The following is a 16571-nucleotide window of genomic DNA, read 5'->3' as shown; positions in this document are numbered from 1 at the left end:
ATAATACTATGGGTGGTAGCTCATGCCTGAGTTGTTTCAGCAATGGCCAATGCACTCAAAGAGATAGCTAGCAAATCAAAAATGGGAGTTCCAAAAACTTATCATTATGAGAAATATTTTATGTCAATTTCTTTGTCCTAAACGCTAAAGTTTATTTTCTTAAATATTCCTATGATTACTAGATGAAAAAACAAAGAAGCTCTTAGGTTAAAAACAAAGCAGCTGACCCAGTGTTCATCTCCAGAGTTGCTGGTTTCTGCTCAAAAGTAACCCAATAATGGACCACAGACAAATTAGTTGTGTGGTTAGAAGTGAATCTCTTAGGAGAGACAGCAGAAGCAAGAAGAACTACAATCCTGCAGCCTGTGGAACAAAAACCACCTTCACAGAAAGATAGACAAGACGAAAAGGCAGAGGGCTATGTACCAGATAAAGGAACAAGATAAAACCCCAGAAAAACAACTAAATGAAGTGGAGATAGGAAACCTTCCAGAAAAAGAAATCAGAATAATGATAGTGAAGATGATCCAGAGCCTCAGAAAATGAATGGAGGCAAAGATCAAGAAGATGCAAGAAATGTTTAACAAAGATCTAGAAGAATTAAAGAACAAACAAACAGAGATGAACAATACAATAACTGAAGTGAAAAATACACTAGAAGGAATCAATAGCAGAATAACTGGACTTCCCTGGTGGCGCAGTGGTTGCAAGTCCGCCTGCTGGTGCAGGGGACACGGGTTCGTGTCCCGGTCTGGGAGGATCCCATGTGTCGTGGAGTGGCTGGGCCCATGAGCCGTGGCTGCTGGGCCTGCGCGTCCGTAGCCTGTGCTCCGCGGTGGGAGGGGCCACAATGGTGAGAGGCCTGTGTACTGCAAAAAAAAAAAAAAAAAAATAGCAGAATAACTGAGGCAGAAGAACAGATAAGTGACCTGGAAGACAGAATGGAGGAATTCACTGCTGTGGAACAGAAAAAAGAAAAAAGAATGAAAAGAAATGAAAACAGCCTAAGAAACCTCTGGGAAAAGATAAAATGCAACAACATTCTCATTATAGGGGCCCCAGAAGGAGAAGAGAGAGAGAAAGGACCAGAGAAAATATTTGAAAAGATTATAATGGAAAACTTCCCTAACATGGGAAAGGAAATAACCACCCAAATCCAGGAAGTGCAGACAGTCCCATACAGGATAAACCCAAGGAGAAAAACACTGAGATACATAGTAATCAAACTGGCAAAAATTGAAAACAAGAAAAATTACTGAAAGCAGCAAGGGAAAAAATGATAAATAACATACAAGGGAACTCCCATAAGGGTAACATCTGATTTCTCAGCAGAAACTCTACAAGCCAGAAGGGAGTGGCATGATATACTTAAAGTGATGGAAGGGAAAAACGAACAACTAAGACTACTCTACTGGCAAGCATCTCATTCAGATTCAGTGGAGAAATCAAAAGCTTTACAGACAAGCAAAAGCTAAGAGAATTCAGCACCACCAAACCAGCTCTACAACAAATGCTAAAGGAACTTCTCTAAGTGGGAAACACAAGGGAAGAAAAGGACCTACAAAAACAAACACAAAACAATAAAGAAAATGGTCATAGGAAGATACATATTGATAATTACCTTAAACGTGAATGGATTAAATGCTGCAACCAAAAGACACAGGTTTGATGAATGGATACAAAAACAAGACCCATATATGCTGTCTACAAGAGACCAACTTCAGACCTAGGGACACATTCAGACTGAAAGTGAGGGGATGGAAAAAGATACTCCATGCAAATGGAAATCAAAGACAGCTGGAGTAGCAATACTCATGTCAGGTAAATTGCACTTTAAAATAAAAAATGTTACAAGAGACAAGGAAGGACACTGCATAATGACCAAGGGATAAATCCAAGAAGAAGACATAACAATTATAAATATATATGCACCCAACATAGGAGCACCTCAATACAAAAGGAAACTGCTAACAGCTCTAAAAGAGGAAGTAGACATTAACACAATAAGAGTGGGGTACTTTAAAACCTCACTTACACCAATGGACAGATCATCCAAAATGAAAATAAATAAGGAAACAGAAGCTTTAAATGACACAATAGACCAGATAGATTTAATTGATATTCATAGGACATTCCATCCAAAAACAGCAGATTACACTTTCTTCTCAAGTGTGCATGGAACATTCTCCAGGATAGATCACCTCTTGTGTCACAAATCAAGTCTCAGTAAATTTAAGAAAACTGAAATCACATCAAGCATCTTTTCTGACCACAACACTATGAGATTGGAAATGAATTACAGGGAAAAATAAGTAAAAAAACACAAACACATGGAGTCTAAACAATACGTTACTAAATAACAAAGAGATCACTGAAGAGATCAAAGACAAAATCAAAAAATACCTAGAGACAAATGACAATGAAAACACGAGGTTCCAAAACCTATGTGATGCAGCAAAAGCAGTTCTAAGAGGGAAGTTTATAGCTATACAAGCCCACATCAAGAAACAAGAAAACTCTCAAATAAACAATCTAACCTTACACTTAAAGGAACTAGAGAAAGAAGAACAAACAAAAACCAAGGTTAGCAGAAGGCAAGAAATCATAAACATCAGAGCAGAAATAAAGGAAACAGAAACAAAGAAAACAATAGCAAAGATCAATAAAACTAAAAGCTGGTTCTTTGAGAAGGTAAACAAAATTGATAAACCATTAGCCAGACTCATCAAGAAAAAGAGGGAGAGGACTCAAATCAATAAAATTAGAAATGAAAAAGGAGAAGTTACAACAGACACTGCAGAAATAAAAAGCATCCTAAGAGACTACTACAAGCAACACTATGCCAATAAAATGGACAACTTGGAAGAAATGGACAAATTCTGAGAAAGTTATAACTTTGCAAGACTGAACCAGGAAGAAATAGAAAATATGAACAGAGCAATCACAAGTAATGAAATTGAATCTATGATTGAAAACCTTCCAACAAACAAAAATCCAGGATCAGATGGCTTCACAGGTGAATTCTATCAAACATTTAGAGAACAGCTAACACACATCCTTCTCAAACTCTTCCAAAATTTTGCAGAGGAAGGAACACTCCCAAACTCATTCTATGAGGCCACCATCACCCTGATACCAAAACCAGACAAAGATACTACAAAAAAGAAAATTACAGACCAATATCACTGATGAATAAAGAGGCAAAAATCCTCAACAAAATACTAGCAAACAGAATCCAACAACCCATTAAAAGGATCATACACCATGATTAAGTAGGATTTATCCCACGGATGCAAGGATTTTTCAATATGTGCAAATCAATCAAAGTGATACATGATACAGTAACATATTGAAGAATAAAATCCATATGATCATCTCAATAGATGCAGAAAAAGCTTTCAACAAAATTCTGTACCCATTTATGATAAAAACTTTCCAGAAAGTAGACATAGAGGGAACCTACCTCAACATATTAAAAGCCATATATGATAAAACAACAGCCAACATCATTGTCAATGGTGAAAAACTGAAACCATTTCCTCTAAGATCAGGAACAAGACAAGGTTGCCCACTCTCACCACTATTATTCAACATGGTTTTGGAACTTTTAGTGACAGCAATCAGAGAAGATAAAGAAATAAAATCAATCCAAATCAGTAAAGAAGAAGTAAAGCTGTCCTGTTTGCAGACGACATGATACTATACATAGAGAATCCTAACGATGCTACCAGAAAACTGCTAGAGCTAATCAATGAATTTGGTAAGGTAGCAGGATACAAGATTAATGCACTGAAATCTCTCGCATTCCTATTCACTAATGACAAAAAATCTGAAAGAGAATTTAAGGAAACACTCCCATTTACCATTGCAACAGAAAGAATAAAATACCTAGGAATAAACCTACCTAAGGAGATGAAAGACCTGTATGCAGAAAACTATAATACACTGATGAAAGAAATTAAAGACGATACAAACAAAAGGAGAGATATACCAAGTTCTTGGATTGGAAGAATCAACATTGTGGAAATGATTATACTACCCAAAGCAATCTACAAATTCAATGCAATTCCTCTCAAACTATCAGTGGCATTTTTCACAGAAGTGGAACAAAAAATTTCACAAATTGTATGGAAACACAAAAGACCTTGAATAGCCAAAGGAATCTTGAGAAAGAAAAACAGAGCTGGAGGAATCAGACACCCTGACTTCAGACTATACCACAAAGATACAGGAATCAAATCATTATGGTATTGGCACAAAAACAGAAATATAGATGATTGGAACAGGATAGAAAGCCCAAAGGTAAACCCACACACATATGGTCACCTTATTTTTGATAAAGGAGGCAAGAATATACAATGGAGAAAAGACAGCCTCTTCAATAAGTGATGCTTGGAAAACTGGACAGCTACATGTAAAAGAATGAAATTAGAACACTCCCTAACACCGTACACAAAAATAAACTCAAAATGGATTAAAGACCAAAATGTAAGATCAGACAGCATAAAACTCTTAGAGGAAAACATAGGCAGAACACTCTATGACATAAATCACAGCAAGATCCTTTTTGACCCACCTCCTAGAGAAATGGAAATAAAAACAAAAGTACACAAATGAGACCTAAGGTAACTTATTAGCTTTTGCACAGCATAGGAAATAATAAACAAGACTAAAAGACAACCCTCAGAATGGGAGAAAATATTTGCAAATGAAGCAACTAACAAAGAATTAATCTTCAAAATTAACAAGCAGCTCATGCAGCTCAATATCAATAAAAAAAACCCAGTCCAAAAATGAGCCAAAGACCTAAATAGACATTTCTCCAAAGCAGATATACAGATTCCCAACAAACTCATGAAAGGATGCTCAACATCACTAATCATTAGAGACCTGCAAATCAAAACTACAATGAGGTATCCTCTCACACCTGTCAGAATGGCCATCATCAAAATATCTACAAACAATAAATGCTTGAGAGAATTTTGAAAAAAGGGAACCGTCTTGCACTGTTGGTGGGAATGTAAATTGATACAGACACTATCAAGAACAGTATGGAGGTTCTTAAAGAACTAAAAATAGAATTACCATATGACCCAGCAATCCCTCTACTGGACATATACCCAGAGAAAACCATAATTCAAAAGACACCTGCACCCCAATGTTCATTGCAGTACTATTTACAATGTCCATGTCATAGAAGCAACTAAATACATCGACAGATGAATGGATAAAGAAGATATTGTACATATATACAATGGAGTGTTACTCAGCCATAAAAAGGAACAAAATTGGATCATTTGTTGAGACATGGATGGATCTAGAGACTGTCATACAGAGGGAAGTAAGTCAGAAAGAGGAAAACAAATATTGTATATTAACACGTATATGTGGAACCTAGAAAAATGGTGCAGATGAACCAGTTTGCAGGGCAAAATTGAGACACAGATGTAGAGAACAAATGTATGGACACCAAGGGGAAAGCAGCTGTTGGGTGGGGGTGGGGGTGTGATTAATTGGGCGATTGGGATTGACATGTATTCACTGATGTGTATTAAATTGATGACTAATAAGAAAAAAAAAAGCGAAGAAGTGAGTCACTTAAACTACTTTTTTTCTCATCAGCAAATGGAATTAATAATGCCTGGCTCTGCACATTTCAAAGCTAGATGAAATAATAAATTTCAGGAAAATGGTATTATAGTAAGGATTAAATATGTTTACTCTGCGAATAATAAGTATAATTTGTTGAACATCTAACCTATCCCAAATATTTTACAGAAATGTTCTCTGATCTTTTCAACAATCCTCCAGACTGATATTTGTAAACTCCACTTTGCAAGTTTAGTATGTTTCTCTGGTCATACAGTTAACAATTGCTGGACTTAAAATGAAATCCTTATCTTTGTCTCTCCGATTCTTTCCACCTTACCATGTTGTCTCCCTTGGAACAATGAGGAAATTACCAAAGTATAAGTACATTCTATTACTTCAAATTTCTTGATTAACGGATTTTAGGCCAGAGAAAATTACTCATCAGAAGTAACAGTTAAAGAAAAACGTGCAATCTCCAATCCTGTTTCTCTCATTTCTGTTTTCCTCTTAATGATTCATAACAATACAAATTATTGAAAATATCTTTGATCCTTGAATAAGAAAGCAGGAGGAAAAAAATCCCCAGGCCTTTTATTATCCCTATTTATGCAACATGTAATGTCAATTAAGTACCCCCAAACAATCACAAAGGTAGTTATTTAATTGTAATTTTGTTGCATTGTTAGCAGACTTCTTTGTGTCATTTGCTTCTTAAATGAAGAGACTGTATCAACAGTGAAACCAGGTGTCAAACTGGCATTTGGGCTGCAGTTCATTAAGATCTGAGCGGCAGGGGAACTCAAGCACATTTAAAATTCTCCATTTGAATTTTTATCACTTATATTGACAGTCATTTAAACACAAAGTCATAAATCAGTAGGCAGTACTAGGGAGCCACCTACTGGAATAACTAGCTGGGTTTTGCTGCAATGGTTGCAAAAATATGTAAATTCACTTAATATTAATTCAATTATGAATTTGTCAAATTCAGATTTCTTTACACTAAATATACATATTTTTCACAAAAACTTTCCAGCTAAACTTGGAAATGACAAAGACAGCATTATTACAAAAGAAGGCAGAAGTCTTCAGGAAAGGAAGGAAAGGAAATATTCATTGAACATTAATATGTGATTGAAAAGTGAAAATAAAATAGTTAATAGAGAAGTTCCAAAGACACCAGTGAAATTGTTAAATTAGGTTATCTATTGTTTCAAGATTATTTCTCTTTAATTTGTCAAGGATGTTCAGCCTAATAATTGTTTTGCCCAGGTATCATACTTAAATGGCAACTTATTTAAATGATAATATTTTCATTAATATGAAGATGTATATTTGTTTTAAAAAACCTACTAGCATTAAAGGAAAAACAGTAGATCTAATTTGGGATCAAGTGATGCAAACTTTTCTTCTCCTCTTCTAAGATGTTTGAAATCAATCTCCGTTAAAACTTATTACCTACAATTCTGGGTGATGATAAAGCAAAGAGTTTAGCTGAAAGATGATTAGCATAGTATTTTCCCCCTGACTGTGTTGGTCAAAAGTCTGTGCTAAATATAGCTATCCATTTTCCTGCCTTTGCTGTACTGTGTGTAGAGTGAACATGAAAGACATGTTCTTTGATGATGCTTTTAGGTTGCCTAAGGGTTACCATTTTAATATGCTCTGTGTGTATAGCATGGAAACAGTAAAAACAAGATATGAAAGATTGTTCTGAATATGAACTATTTTCAACCAAGACAGACAGAGTTATTTTCCTTGCTGATTCCCTATTATCAGCTTGTTTTTTTTATCACTATCTTCATTCTCTAAAGAATAACATGCCTAAAAAGTCCATTTAATTGAGGATTCCAGTTAATCAAGGCTATGATTTTATATAAACACAAGAACTTTCATGATGGTAGGAGCCTTAAGTAATATGGGTAAGCAAGGATAATTCTATAACTCCTCTGTTGGGCTGACAGTGTTTGATAATTCCTGTGTCAAATACAGTTGCTTTATTCTAAAGAACTTCCTTTGACTTACATTGGTAAATCCTTGGCTAAAGCCTTGGTATATTCTAATACCAAGTCATTTGCCTTAACCAATTTGATACCTAACAAACATGAAAGATGTGATTCTTATTATCTTCACTCTACAGGTGAGTAAGTGAAGTTCAGAGAAGTTAAGCAAATTGTACCCTGCCACATCCTAGTGAATACCTAAGGAAAGATTCAAGTTCCCGACAAGACCACACTGAATCCAAAAGTTTATCCAAATTCTTAAAAAAAACAAAACACTTTTCTGTGTGTTCATATTGCCCCCTTGTCCTTGTGTTTGTCATATTATAAGTGTCTTTTATTTCTCCCCGAAGTCTGTAAGCTTCTCCAAATGGTAAACTCCTTTTTACTACTTAAATATTCTCAGAAGTTGGCACAAAACCTGATATTCATAGTAGATGATAAATTAGTGCTAGTTGAATAAGTATTTACTGGAGAAGATTTTCTTTTCCTTAAATGATATAAATGCAATCTTATGTTTAGTTTTATTTACATTTCATGGAGTAGGGTAATTTATAATGAGAAGGGAATGGGACATGATGTACAATGAAGCCCTACTATGTCAAGTCCCATGAAAGTATCTTCAATTCAAGCCTGCAGGGGATATAATATTATACCTACATTAGAGACAAAAAAACAGAAAGACAAAGTGGTTAAGTAACTTGCTCAAAGTCACCCAAGGCACCCTAAATGTTTCTCAACTTTTTCTCATTTCCTTCAATGATTTTTTTCACTTTCATAGTCTCAACTATCAATCATCTCTATGGAAGTGACTAACAAACTTACACCTATCTCTCCTCAATATCTCACAATCTTAAACTGCATTTGTAGTCTTATATATTCTCAAGAAATAGTTATGGAATTACTGTTTAAATAAATACCTACTAAGTTCCAGGCACTGTATTCAGTTTTGGATATCTACAATAAGCCAAACAGCCTTTTTCTGCCCTCAGAGACTCTCAGGCTAATAAAAAGTTGATACACGCTATTAGGAAATCCATGAACAAACAGGGTTTAGTGACAAAGTAAGCAAGGAAGGAGTCTCTGAGGAGTTAAAAGTTAAGTTGAGGCCTGAAAGATGCAAAAGAATCAACCATGCAAAGAGTGAGAATAAAAGTGGTCCAAAGAAAAGGAAGACCCTCAGCAGGGAAGACTGATGCAGATTTTAAGAGCTAAACGTTTGCCTCTGTGCCTGGACATAACTGGAATCTCCTAAGGAACTTCAAGCAGGGCCTAAAATACTCCATTTTATGATTTAAAAAATATCCTGACTGCTATGTGAGGAAGACATCAGAACCGAGCAAGAGTGGAAGTAGAAAGAATCATTAGATCACTTTTTCAGGAGTCCAAGCATGAGATAACTGTGCCTGGGACCTGATGGAGTACAGATGGAGAAAAACAGAGATTAAACATATATTTCTTGGATTTTAGAGAAAACAAATTGATGCACTGAAGAGAAGAGAAATATTAGGTTTCTAGTTTGAACAGCTGATAAGATGGTGAAACATCTTTTGTTCAGGTTCATTCTGGGAACAGCTTAGTGAGACTATACCTAAGCAAAATTAAGTATATTGGTAAAAGAGGAAAAATCAAGTACAGCAAAAAATTAAGAGGAAGGTTTGGGACATGAAAAATTAAGAGGCCTGAGAGGAATTTAAGGCAGATCATATACTATTTCCCTCCAAATGTCCTGATTTTCTTGTTTAAATCTTTAATGTTCACATGTTTTCACTCATTAATTCTATCTTATCTTCAAATTCCATCTCAAGAAGGAAAAGAATGGTGTGGTACATTTGCCTAGTACCTCCTTACTGTAAATATCCATAAACTGTTTTTTACTTCAATCCTGGGGCTTGTCTTATTCCACTATTAATCTGTAAGATCCTTAAAGGCAGGGCTATGTCTGTTCTTTGTACCCACAACAGCAGTAGGAGCTCAGTAAACATCTGTTACATTTAATTGAATTAAGTGTATCTTTCGTAAGAGAAGAATACTCTTAATTTGTTAATAAGGAACTGTGCATTGTGTTAGTAAAAGGAAGTTGAGATAAGGTTCCATTAAGGGCAATTGGTACATATATTTGGAATCTTTCTGGAATGCCTCCAAAGCTATGGCATTCTCTCAGTTTCCACTTCTGCATTAACAAAGCTATTCTCTTGGAAAATTTCCATCCACTAATACAGGGATCAGCAAGCTTCAGCCCAGGCCTCAGGCTAAATTCAGTCACAGGTGGTGCCAAATCTGTTGACAGCTGTTTGTTGGCACTTTTGTGGTATAATGGCAAAGTTCAGTAGTTGTAACAGGAACTGTGTGGCCTACAAAGCCAAAAATATTTGCTATCTGGACCTTTACAGAAGATTTATGCTGACCCTTACACTAATGGAATGCTTTGAAGACTTCTTCTTTAGAGTCTTTTTAGGAAGTTTGGTAAGAATATACCTAAACAATATTAGGTATATTTAAACCTTATCATTTAGCATACTTTCATAGAAAAAGTGGCAAGTGATGACTGGGATCAGAGCTGAACAAAATGAGGGGGGAATGGAATCCAGAACAAGAACTTGCAGTATAAGAGTTATAAATCAATAACAGGATTCGGAACAAGGAATTGATCAGATTAATACAAACTAGTGAAGTCAGTTAATTTATCTTTGGGCTCTTCTCTACTTAACTGTTCTCAACCCTAAAGCCATCTCCCCAACTCTCTTCCCCCACTATAAAGAGCTGTTCTCACATTCATAAAGGCTCAGCTCAAATTCTAACTGAAGCCCTTTTAAAATTTATCCACTCAACAAAACTAGGCATAATGGCCCATACTTGGATTCCTAGAGTATTTTTTCCTGTGGAACTTACCAATAGTGTTAACTTATTCCCTTGCTAGATTATAAACTCTAATCTGAATCAATATCTGAAAGCAGATACTGTCCTTAGCATTGAACTAGTGTAACTGAAATTAATTCATGTTAAGATACGGATGCACAAAAATTGCCTGACAAGAATTTAGAATATGTATATACTTTGAGACACTGAATATATAAATGGACAATGACCAGACCATATATGACAATAAAATTCTGACCCACAACCTCTGCATCAATCAGCTCAGGAATCCAAACCACCACCTCTGTCGCAATTGGTCCAAAACAGCCAAGACTTGGCAAATGACTGTCAGCTTCCCTAGTTTTTGCTCATGCTTCCAACTCAGGATGAACAAAAAAAGCTATATATGCTCTACAAGCCAATCACATAGGATGCCCTGTTAGCATCTATTTAGCATGACTTCAGCTTTCCCATGCCAGTAACCTCCAGTAAAAGCATACCTGAAGTCTTCTCCTTTTTCTTCATTATAAACCTTTCCCACTCATTTGCCTGTCTTTGAGTCTTCTAAACACAGGTGTTGGTAGTTGACTTGCTTGCTATAGCAAACTTCAAATAGCCTCTCTTCTCATTTGAGTTGTCTTCATGTACTTCTATAACCCTTTAGTTTTGTTTTTTCAAACTTAGATAAAGCTTTGGAGGCCAAGCTTTAACCAGACCAGTTTGGAAGATGGAAGCCACCATAGCATTCCATCTGCTGCTTTGATTCTGCTATTTACTCAAAGTGGAAATACTAGGCTTAAGACTGACAGGCATTGTTTTCAAAATAGTGTGCCTTCAAGACCAGCTGAGGACTTGGACAGAGCATGAGACTTCAAAATTCATAGATTCCACCTCAACAAGGAACAGTCCAAGAACCATGGTTTAACTCTGTCCCTGGGATCTTCCTAATTCAGCATATTTACTTTTTGGTCAACCCCTGCAGGTTAGGACTTTAGTTTTACTCATGGATACTCATCCTCACACACAGTCTTGCTCAGATTTGCCATATCTTGCCCTTTGATTCTGTGTCTGATATGGCCTAACTCCAACTTTGATTCATGTCATGGACAGGACTTTAGTGATTCTCTAAAGTCCTTCTGTTAATAACCTGGGCTAAAACTCTAAAATTGGACATGACTTCCCAGGATCAGCATGACTGGTCTTTGTAATCCTGCAATATTCCAACGACTGAGACAGGACAAGGACCAGCAGCTATTGAATTATCAAACCCAGAGTAGGAATATGTACCTTGAAACATAGAATCAGATTTGGAGAGACCAGTAAACATCAAAATTCAAAGGCCCAGGTAAACACAATAGAAGATGCTCTACACCCATAAAAGTTGAGTGAGATGCTGTCTTCTTGGGCCCTTGGCTTTCTCACTTTCCTACAGTTAACATCCTTATGGAATGATCCAATGGCTCATTAGGGAAAAGGCATTATAACTGACTAAAGTAAGATAGAATTGTCAAAAATATATATAATTAGCTAACCAAATTGTGAAACATAAATCAGGGTTCTATTTGAGACAATATAGAAACAATATCAAAATTTTTGTTTAGCTTCAACATATCTCATGGAGAGAACATCACTACTGTCATGTCTGAGGTATGTGTACCCTTACTCCAACAATGACTTTAATCATATTTTACCTATGCATGCATAGGCAAAGCATGATTAACCTGCTGAGTTCAGTAGCAGAACCAGCCTAGGAAAAGGAAAAAATGTCAGCCGAAATGTTAGATATAGTGTTTGGTCAAGGGCCAGAAAGCTTTAGCCACCAGACCCTAACAATACTACCTGGGTAGAGTCATCTTAAAATAAAAACAGACTAAGAATGCCAGTATTATCATTTTCCCACATTTTATTTACTTATATTTATGTTATATAAAATAATCTGTGTTGGGGAGAGATGAGCAGTCAGGAATGCATGGGGAGAGGAAGGGATACAGCTCTTTGATCTTGGACAATTGAAAATCATCAGCATAATATCAAAATTTAGATATAATACTCATAAAGATGCTTTGAAAATAATATTTACTCTTGATATGTAGCTTCTAAACCTACACAGAGGCAATTACCATAGACAAGTAACACATTCTATCTCCTTTAGGAGCCATAAGTCTGAGAGTATATAGTGCAAGCTACAAATAGTAAATAATACAAGTTCATATGCTCCCAGTTGTGGAGGGATTGAATATCAAATGTACAGGTCATTGAAGAACACATATAAAACTTTCAGTTAAATCAGATAAACTTAGAGATGCCAAGGATGCATATTATGCTTTCTATACTAGATCAGTATAGGAAACATTCATTACTACACGTCCTTCTCACCACTGCTCTTGACAAAATGTCTAAAATTTACATTCCAGATTAAGATTTGTACCTTAAAGAGTGATCTGCTAAATACGCACACATTCGACACCCCATTAACTTGTAATACCATTTGGAGGCATGATCCTAAAAAGATAAGTACAAATTTAAGAAAACAAATCAAAAAATTTGTGTCAAAATGTTAACTTTAAAAAAATAATAATAAAATTTGGAACAGTAAAAATATCCATTGATATGAGAATTAGCTTTAAAATAATTTATGTTCATATGATGAACTCTTATGAAGGCTTTAAAATAATTTTTGAAGAACATTTAATCATGAGATAAAAATCTCTTCATATATTTTAAAATGAAAAAGCAATATTCATAATATACAGAATGATCACAAAGTGTAAAATATAAATGTTTTATACCCTAGTGTCTATAGTAACAGGATTGAAAAAAATGACATAAAAATGATTATCTCGATGTGAAGGAATGACAGATAATTTTATTTTCTTCATTATTTTATGTATTTTCCAATTTTTATAATGAGTATGTATTACTTTCATTATTTTAAAAGAATAATAATTATAATTAAATAAATATGAGAATATATATCCAGACACCCCAGGGAAATATAATACCTCTAGCTATTATTAGTTAACACATTAGGGAAGATTATGACAATTAGTTAAGCACTGGGATAGGGAGGATGGCATAGAGAAAGTGAAGTGGATGTTTGGAATATTCAATTCAATTAAAGAAATAATAATCCATTACAAGTTTATAGTGCTTTGTCTTTTACAAAGCATTTTCACATACTTTATTCTAGGAGGACTCTCAACCTTCTAATGCACATATAAACTCACACGCGGACACAAAGTGTTATCATTTGTTATTTTAAACACCTAAGAAGATGTATCTACCCTATAGCTACAAAAGTGGGTTTTTAGAACGAGGGTTTTTATAACCTAGTTTTTAGTGCAAAGAATTTGGAAAGCAGCTTTAGTAAAGACAACAAGTGATGATATATTTTTCTTCACGCTGCACTTTGGTTGCGACGTGTCCTTTTGGCTCCCTGTTAGAGACAAAGCAGCCTGCTTAGAATGCTGACCAGTATCCTTCCCCAGGTAACAGCTAACCCCTCTGGCCTTGCTTTCCAAAGCCATGCTCAGAGCTGAGCTCAGCCCCCTTATCTTTCTCTCCCTTGATAAAAAGGGCAATGATATTACAAGCCTGGACTCACCAGCGAAGACCCTGGAGCACATTCCATTTCTACCCACACTGTAAAACTGCTACAAAGAAACAGGTCAGAGAAATCAGGACCAGGGTGTATAGCCTAATATATCACCTCATCAACAGAGCACAAGATTCTGACTTCCTTTCTTGGCTTCATGCTGGAGGCCTGATTCTGGACCATTGACAGCTGTGCATCAGTTACTGCAGAGAAAATAAGGTCTTTAGGGGAAGACTGGTGATCCAAGAAGTGCTCAGCTGGGACTTGTTCACTTAATGTGTATCAATGCTATACAGATTCCTTTTAGTTAAAAAACAATGCATCTCCTTTTGTTTAAGTAGAAACAAATGGAATAAATATTTTTTTTTTTTGCTTTTAGAAAAAACATAAATAGATCAAATACTGTGCTTGAAGCCGAGGAGCTAGACAACATGGTAAGGCATCAGCTAACAGGAGGATAGAAGAGTGGCCTTTGCTTCTGAATAGCAATCTTACTGGGAAAGACTTACGAATAAATAGAAGTTAGGATAAGTGACATAACGTAAATAATAAATCAAGATTGGGAGTGATTAGATAATTTGCCCTAATCTACACAACTTGAAGAGCTATAACTGGTACCTGAATGTAGATGATTTTGATACCATATTCTGAGCTTAAGTCAAATATACTTAGCAAAACTGTTGTATTTCATTTATGAGATGCCTACTGTGGACATGACTCTGTGTGTATGTGTTAGGAGAGTGGATACACAGGGACAAAAGGAAAGAGTCCTTTTCCATATTTCATAATGGTTGTGTTACTGAACCAGGTTCATTTTGCCCGATGCACAGCAAACCAAAAGGCTGAGACAACGAGGTTTTCAGCAAAAACAAGGTTTATTCTTAAGGCAGTCAAGTGAGGAGATGGGAAAACAAATCTCAAATTCTCCTCCCCAAAGGCAAGGGGCTCAGGGTACTTATGGGATAATGAACAAAGAAGCAAGGCACTCAAAGGCGTGGGGAGTGTGGAAAACGGTGATTGGGTAAAGGTGCAGTAATCCTGGTTCTGCGCAGGTGTATCTAGGCTACAGGACTCTGCATGTTCTAAGGGTGGAATTTTCAACCCTCTGATGTCAAAAGGTCGCTGAGTGGACACTTGTGCATGCCCAGTTGAAGGGTCAGTGGTCCTATCCAGTCTTAAGGAACTCAGCTTAAACTGGACACAGCTGACCCCAAATTCCTGGAAAATAACCTGGGCAAACATCTAATTGTTTAGACTCTGTGCAGTTTGTAGGACATGCAAGTCTAAAAATAACCTTAATTAGTGAAAGTAGGTGATTTAACCTATGGTTTTAGCTACATGCATAAATAATGACAGACATAAGACATAACAGACATTACCATTAAGGAAAGACAAAATAAAACATGCAAACATCCTCTACAAATTGTAATGCACCATGTAAACCTGAACTGTTATGACTTTACTTGCCACGGTAGTACACAATATGTCATAAAATATTGGCCTACTGTATAAATGAAATTCAACACTGTCCCATCATTCTTTCTTCCCAGCTAAGATTTGTGGTCTGTGCTTCAGCCCCACTCTTCTCATTATCCTCGACAGACCCTTCCCACTGTCTTTCCATGGTGCTGTCCTGACGAGACCTGGAGTCTGCATCATTTATAGCCGTTGCCTGTCCTCTGACTACCACATATGCAGGCTGGCTGGTGGAAATAACATTACCTGAAAAGTGGAGCCACTATAGAGTCACGGTCTCCAAACTCGGTTAGTCTCCTGGTACTCCCTGACAAGAACTCTGACTTCTTACTCAACAGTCTCTGTTCCTTGTGGCAGCAAATGTGCACTCTTCTCAACTCTCCCATCTCACCAGTTCCTCACTCACTCCCAGCTGATCATCTATTCTACACATTTGCTTCACACACACCCAAAGAGGCATTGAGCTCCTTCAACTTCCTGCCACCTTAAGGCTTAGTCTTCACCCGGACCCATCAGGTACTCCCTTCTCTAATGTCACTTAAAAGCTGTCCCTTCTCCTACCTAAAAATCATACCAGCCCCCCAATGAATCATATTTTCCCAACCCTACCTTCTCGCTCTATTTTATAAGTAACAGCTTTATTAAAACATAATTCACATTCCACACACCAACTTAATCAAAGTGTACATTTGGTGATTTTTAGTATATTTACACAGTGTGAAACTGTCACCACAATCAATATTAGAAAAATTTCACCCCTTTCCAAAATAACCTTACCCACTAGAAGTCATTCCACATTACCCTGACCCATTCACCTCCACCTCCCAACCCTAGGCAATCAATAATCTATTTTCCCTGTTTATAGATTTGTCTGTCTGGGAACATTTCATATAAATGGAATTGTACACTATATGGAGGCCTCACTCAATTTTCCCTCTACCCCCTGAATTTTTAATATCTCCTCCTCCACTTGTTCTTTCTCATAAGCATTACATATGTTCAAATCTTGTCCATCTTTAAACCAAATTAAGCAAAATTTAATTATCCAT

This window comes from Phocoena phocoena, chromosome 19 (genome assembly GCF_963924675.1).
Source record: "Phocoena phocoena chromosome 19, mPhoPho1.1, whole genome shotgun sequence".
In the NCBI taxonomy this organism is placed as follows: domain Eukaryota; kingdom Metazoa; phylum Chordata; class Mammalia; order Artiodactyla; family Phocoenidae; genus Phocoena; species Phocoena phocoena.
This window is presented reverse-complemented; position numbering follows the sequence as displayed.